Raw genomic sequence first — 5,857 nt, 5'->3', positions numbered from 1 at the left:
CTTAAAAAAAAAAATATCTCATTCTCAAATCTCTCACTCAACAAAACACACTTTAGAAACATTTAGGGTTTCTCCAATTCGAATCGCGATAACTCCGTCAGGCAAAGCCTCCGACCGTCGTCGCACACGGCCTTCCAATTTAAATCTACCGTATAAATCTTTTTCTTCTCTTCTCGATATGAGTTCCTTCAGATCCTATTTCAATGTATAAACGTTTAGGTTTTTGGGTCTATTCTTCAGATCCCCTTTCAATGTATATGTTCTGCTTTGTTTGCAGATATGCAATAGAGAAGGCCTGCAAGGTCTTCACCTTTGGGCTCTCCCATTCCTCCAGGTCCTTCCATGCTTCCAAGAGCTATTGGATCTGCAAGCGCAACATCTTCAGCCGCAAACAACTACGCTCATAGAATCGAAGAGGCACTACTACATACTGCCTCAAGAGATGCCCAACCACACCTCCATCCAAGAAAAATCAATGGCGCTTTATGGTTATTAGTTAGCAAAATTCTATTAATGTGTATATCATGAATGTATAATCTTCTTTGTCTTTAATTCTTAATTTTTTCTGTCGGGTTCGGTATAGACCCCTGTGTCCATGGATTAATCCGGATAACTTGGCAAGGCAACTACATGGGACCAAAGTCAAGGTGGAAATTTGTTCCTCAAGAGAGAAAAACTAACTGGTGGCAATCTTTTGTGGTAAGTGTTCAAAATTTATACTACTTTTTTTTACTCTACATAACTAAGTTCACTTACTCACAAATACTAATGTCTTCTTTTAATATTGTAGCAAAACTTCTATTGGGAGTCAAGGTACTCTTCAAATAACTTTCACTTTTGTATTATGTGGATGATGTTTTGTAGGTGTATGATGTCTGCACGTTTTCATTCACAATCCATAAGAGAATGTTCATTATTTTAATTTAGCTTTTGTTGTGACTAGTTGTTTTTGACTTTTGATATGAATGTTTGTCTTTGATTGTTGGTTTATATTAATTTGGTTTTATATCCATTCACAGCGGGGTAAGTCAAGCAAATGACGCAATTATGGAATAGGCAGTGGTCAATACCGGGATTTTGATCCTTCTAAGACCTTCTCTTCAACGCAACCTCGACATGGACTTACGTATCTCTGGTTTGGGTAAGAACTCTGAAACTGTCAACAATAATGTTGAAACGCTCAAGACTGACATGAAGACACTCAAAGATGATATGATTGCCTTGAAGAGTGAGTTCAAGGACGAGATGGTTGCAACACGAGCTTCACTAAATGTGATTCTACAGGCTCTTGGGGTGAATTCTGCTACCCTCCAACATGTTAATCATACACAATGATGTGATCATGGATGGGCNTTGCCTAATCAACAGAGGAGAGTAGAGGAGGAGTTAAGAATGCCAAGAGGAGGAGCTGAAGATTACTACAGTCGTAGTGGAAAANAGTTTGAAGCTGAGGAACATGTAGCTGAGCTTGAACCTCAGGAGCTTGTTGCTGAGGAACCATTGCTTGTACCGGAAGGACCAATGACTAGAGCAAAAGCTAAAAAGCTAAAGGATGCACTAAATGGGCTTATTCAAGAGCTTATGGTCAAAGAGAGCATTGAAAAATCTATTGGGGATGATACCTATCAAGTCCAGCCCACTTTGAACCTAATTCAAGTCCAAGAAAGCCCAAAATAATCACTTTATTTTGTGGTCAAAGAAGAGTGACGAAAATTGAGATACATGCACCTAGAGTCACTTTGGAGGAAGGGATACATGCACAAGAATTGGGTCTTCATTCAACCATCTATCTTAATTGTTTTTTTTAGTTTTAAGACTAGTTAATACTTGGCTTTGTTACCAAGTTTTCTTATCCTATATAAACTCATGTAAGATCATTGAAATAATCATCCAACTTTTTATCAAAACCTTTTCTTTTTGAGAGTGATTCTCTTCTGTTCTTTGTGAACAAAACCGATTGCTTGGTGTGATTCCAACAATCAAAACCGACTACTTGGTGTGATTCCGATAGTCAAAACCCCGATCTCCTTGGTGCGAGGCTGAGAGATCCGATCTTTTTGGTGTGAGGCTGAAAGATCAAACCGGTATATCAAGAGTCTTTCCGCAACTCTTGTGCGACCATTCATTCCACCATCCTTATTCTTGAGGCTTCGTCGTCTTTAGAATCAAGGTGTCTCTATCAACCAACTCGAAGGTGCCGAATCCTTGGGAGGATCATATCAAGTGGTATCAGAGCACACCCTTGAGTTTGGTATTCTATCATTCTATCATCTTCTAACCGTTCATCTTCTTCCTATCATTTTCTATCTTTCAATCTTCTATCTATCATCTTTCTATCTTTCCATCTTCTTTATTTTCATCTTCTCATCTTTTCATCTTCTATTTCTATTTATTTTATTTAAAAAAAAAAAGGCAAAAAAAAATAAAACGAGAAAAAAAAAGAAGGAAGAAAAAAAAAAGAAAAAGAAAGAAAAAAGAAAAAAAAAAGAAAAAACAGAGAAGAAAAAAAAAGGCAAAAAAAAAAGCAAAAAAAAAAAGAAGAAAAAAATGTCTAATGATCCACAAGTTCAAGCACTTATGGGAGAGATGCGACGGTTGATGAGGGTTGAGATGAGTGCAATCTACAAGAGGTTGGATGAAGTACAAGTGGAGGCATAACAAAGACAACCACAAATGTTGCAGCATAGAAGAGAAAGAGATCAACTTAGAGTATTAAGGGTTGACGATTATTACACTACTCAATCATCAAGAACAAGCCATAGGAGGCCACAACACAGAGATGGCATGGATCAAACTTATGAAAACATTGGAGGTAATAAGTTGGAGATTCCTACCTTTCAAGGCAGGAATGATCCAGATGCATACCTAGAGTGGGAGAAAAAGATTGAGTCGGTTTTTAGTTATCAAAACTATTGCGAAATGAAGAAGGTACAAGTTGCAGTCACTGGATTGTGTGATTATGCCATTACTTGGTGGGATCAGTTGGTGATAAGCAGGAGGAGAAATGGAGAACACCCTATTGAGACTTGGGAAGAATTGAAGTCTATTTTGAGGAAACGATATGTTCCCAACCATCACCATCTTGGTTCAAATCATATTCTAAGGAGGCCTTCTAGACCAACTGATGGAGCGTCTACTGTCACACCAAGTTACCAACGAGAAAGGACATCTCTTGTTTTTAAAGAAGAGAAAGCTGCTTTTGTTTCGTTACCATCACCAAAGGAGCACAAGGAGTTGTTGGTTCAGAAAAATCTGTTAGAAATAGCAAAATCACCGAGTGAGCAAACAGAAGCCGAGGAACCAAAGCACAAAGAGATCAGCAAAGATCAGAGTGAGGAAGCCGCGAAGAAAGGCATTATCATCAACAACCTTGATAGTATGGATGATTCATCTGATGAACCAACAAGGAGAGAAAAGCCAACATTACATTTATCGTCAAGCAAGATAGAGCAAGTTGTTGATTTTGTAGGAACCAAGAAAGATCTCACTATAAACTGTGCAAATCTTCCTCATGGTAAGCCACCAGAGTCACTTCAACACTCTCCAACCCAAAGTCTTACAGTTTCGAGGACGAAACTTTTTCAAGAGGAGGGGTATGATATGATCATGAGACCATCCAAGACGACCCTTGAGTCTTGCTCAACACGAACGAAGTCAAAGATCAACTCTTCCTACCATAATGCTATTTGGGATGCATTCTTACCTCATCTAGAGCATATCTCGAAGTTGAATCAGTCCAATCAGAGTTTAGGTGAAGGAGTTATTCATTTTACAAATCAGGTGAACTCATGGCTACGCGACTTAGACCTACGAGCATTCAAAGGAGGATTCCGACCAAGCCAGAAGTACTCAAGCTATGAACAAAACTGTTCTGAAATCTTGATCCATCCTAGAACCACTGAGAATTGGAAGCACGTTAAAATCAGTTCATACTTGAAAGATATGGATATTTCAAGTCAGTGGATCTGTCCTAGTTCCATTTTCGCGTCTGAGCCAAAGATCGTGTTACACAGACCAACTCAGAATCAATTTGGACACGAAATCAACTGGAGGATCTCAATGGATCTCTTATGTTTCCAACAAGCTCAAGAACACAAGATTTGGCCAACAAACCACAGAGTTACGTCCCATTTGCCAAAGGAGGTGGATCTATTTCTTAACTTGATGAGTTTCAGGTCCAGTTGGTTTAAGAGCTTCCAGAATTATGTTTGGCAACCAGGAGTTGTTTTCTACTAAGCCCAAGATGAAGAAATGATACAGCCCATGCTGTTTCTCATCAGCAAATTGGATCAAGGAGTCAAAGAGAGTTAAAAAGATCAAGGAGGTACTTAATGGGCTAATACAAGAACTTATGGCAAAAGAGAGCATGGGAAATTATTTTGGGGATGATACCTATCAAGTCCAGCCCAGTTTGAGCCTAATTCAAGTCCAAGAAAGCCCAAAATAATCACTTTATTTTGTGGTCAAAGAGAAGTGACGAAAATTGGAGTTCAACTCACCTTGGGAAGGAAACCTTGGGAAGACAAAATTCAAGAGTTGAATCTTCATTCAACTATCTATCTTTATTGTTTTTAGTTTCAAGAATAATACTTGGCTTTGTTACCAAGTTTTCTTATCTTATATAAACTCATGTAAGAGTAAAGAAATAATCAACAATCCAACTTTTTATCAAAACCTTTTCTTTTTGAGAGTGATTCTCTTCTGTTCTTTGTGAACAAAACCGATTGCTTGGTGTGATTCCAACAATCAAAACCGACTACTTGGTGTGATTCCGATAGTCAAAACCCCGATCTCCTTGGTGCGAGGCTGAGAGATCCGATCTTTTTGGTGTGAGGCTGAAAGATCAAACCGGTATATCAAGAGTCTTTCCGCAACTCTTGTGCGACCATTCATTCCACCATCCTTATTCTTGAGGCTTCGTCGTCTTTAGAATCAAGGTGTCTCTATGAACCAACTCGAAGGTGCCGAATCCTTGGGAGGATCATATCACACAACCTTCTGATCCTACTGCAACACCTATTAATCCCACTGTCCTGAATGTCGCAATGCCTAACACTGCCTCGACCTCGACTCCACCTATGACTCGAGATCAAAAAGCTGACTTTGAACAATGGTGTGCTACTCGTGACTTTACTTTACAAGCACTTAGATAAGCGGTGTGTCTCTTACTTTATTGTGTATCTTGTATTTTTAGCTTGCTTCACAAAATAATTGCATCTTTCGTAATACTTAATCACCTTTTGTAAGTTTTTTGGAATCTCATTGATCTTTTTGTAAAACTTTGGAAATCTATGGTAGTGTATTATAGGTTTTATATTTCACGTTTCAGATTTTAGAATTTGTATTTCACGTTTCAAATTATAGAATTTTGGGATGTAGGTTTCAATTCCTAAATTCATCACAATCACCAGGTCACGGTGGTTCGTGGTTAGAAAAAGCCATCGTTTAGACACAAGTGCTTCGTGTCTACTTAGTCACTGAATAGACAAGAACTGAATCGTGGCTAACTGACCACAAAAATTTGCCTGACTATTCTGTGGCAATTAATGTCATGAAATACGCGTGTCAAAATCGTGACTATAACGTCACGAAAAGCCATAAAATATTTTAGTCCACGATCGTATAAACACGATTTTTTTCCGTGTCTTCTCGTGTCTGTGTGATCATATAGCCACAAAAATGAGACCTTCTCCACAAAATATTCCATGGCTATAGGCTCTATTTTTACTAGTGTTAATTATTTCTATTATTAAGTATCATTCTATTGACTGTGTGTAGATAACGAAATAATGCACACAATTTGATTGTGAAAAATACAAGCATATGCTGATAGGATTAATACTCTCACAATATACAG

At 38.2% G+C, this 5,857-nt stretch overlaps 1 long non-coding RNA gene across 1 annotated transcript; it reads left to right on the top strand.

Annotated features, from left to right (window-relative positions):
* Positions 673-1,037, top strand: LOC109131428. Its single transcript, XR_002037068.1, has 3 exons — positions 673-699; positions 791-813; positions 1,020-1,037. It is a non-coding gene; the product is annotated as an uncharacterized LOC109131428 (long non-coding RNA).

The sequence above is a fragment of the Camelina sativa genome, chromosome 3 (assembly GCF_000633955.1).
Source record: "Camelina sativa cultivar DH55 chromosome 3, Cs, whole genome shotgun sequence".
NCBI classification, from domain to species: Eukaryota; Viridiplantae; Streptophyta; class Magnoliopsida; order Brassicales; family Brassicaceae; genus Camelina; species Camelina sativa.
Note: the sequence above shows the minus strand (reverse complement) of the source record. Positions and strands in the feature narration are given on the sequence as shown.